Raw genomic sequence first — 1,355 nt, 5'->3', positions numbered from 1 at the left:
CACTGTTTCCACTGTTTCCCCATTTATTTCCCATGAAGTGATGGGACCAGAAGCCATGATCTTAGTTTTCTGAATGTTGAGCTTTAAGCCAACTTTCCTACTCTCCTCCTTCATTTTCATCAAGAGGCTTTTTAGTTCCTCTTCACTTTCTGCCATAAGGGTGGTGTTATCTGCATATCTGAGGTTATTGATATTTCTCCTGGAAATCTTTATTTCAGCTTGTGCTTCTGCCAGACCAGCGTTTCTCATGATGTACTCTGCGTATAAGTTAAATAAGCAGGGTGACAATATACAGCCTTGACGAACTCCTTTTCCTATTTGGAACCAGTCTGTTGTTCCATGTCCAGTTCTAACTGTTGCTTCCTGACCTGCATACAGGTTTCTCAAGAGGCAGGTCAGGTGGTCTGGTATTCCCATCTCTTTCAGAATCTTCCACAGTTTATTGTGATCCACACAGTCAAAGGCTTTGGCATAGTCAATAAAGCAGAAGTAGATGTTTTTTCTGGAACACTCTTGTTTTTTCGATGATCCAGCAGATGTTGGCAATTTGATCTCTGGTTCCTCTGCCTTTTTAAAACCAACTTCAACATCTGAAGTTCATGGTTCACGTATTGCTGAAGCCTGGCTTGGAGAATTTTGAGCATTACTTTACTAGCCTGTGAGATGAGTGCAACTGTGAGGTAGTTTGAGCATTCTTTGGCATTGCCTTTCTTTGGGATTGGAATGAAAATTGACCTTTTCCAGTCCTGTGGCCACTGCTGAGTTTTCCAAATTTGCTGGCATATTGAGTGGAGAACTTTCATAGCACCATCTTTCAGGATTTGAAATAGCTCAACTGGAATTCCATCACCTCCACTAGCTTTGTTCGTAGTGATGCTTTCTAAGGCCCACTTGACTTCACCTTCCAGGATGTCTAGCTTTAGGTGAGTAATCACACCATCGTGATTATCTGGGTCGTGAAGATCTTTTTTGTACAGTTCTTCTGTGTATTCTTGCCATATCTTCTTAAAATCTTCTGCTTCTGTTAGGTCCATACCATTTCTGTCCTTTATTGTGCCCATCTTTGCATGAAGTGTTCCCTTGGTATCTCTAGTCTTTCCTATTCTGTTGTTTTCCTCTATTTCTTTGCATTGATCACTGAGGAAGGCTTTTTTATCTCTCCTTGCTATTCTTTGGAACTCTGCATTCAGATGGGAATATCTTTTCTTTTCTCCCTTGCTTTTCACTTCTTTTCTTTTCGCAGCTATTTGTAAGGCCTCCCCAGACAGCCATTTTGCCTTTTCGCATTTCTTTTCCATGGGGATGGTCTTGATCCTTGTCTCCTGTACAATGTCATGAACCTCCGTCCATAGTTC

This window comes from Bison bison, unplaced genomic scaffold (genome assembly GCF_000754665.1).
Source record: "Bison bison bison isolate TAMUID 2011002044 unplaced genomic scaffold, Bison_UMD1.0 scf7180017862520, whole genome shotgun sequence".
NCBI lineage: Eukaryota > Metazoa > Chordata > Mammalia > Artiodactyla > Bovidae > Bison > Bison bison.
This window is presented reverse-complemented; position numbering follows the sequence as displayed.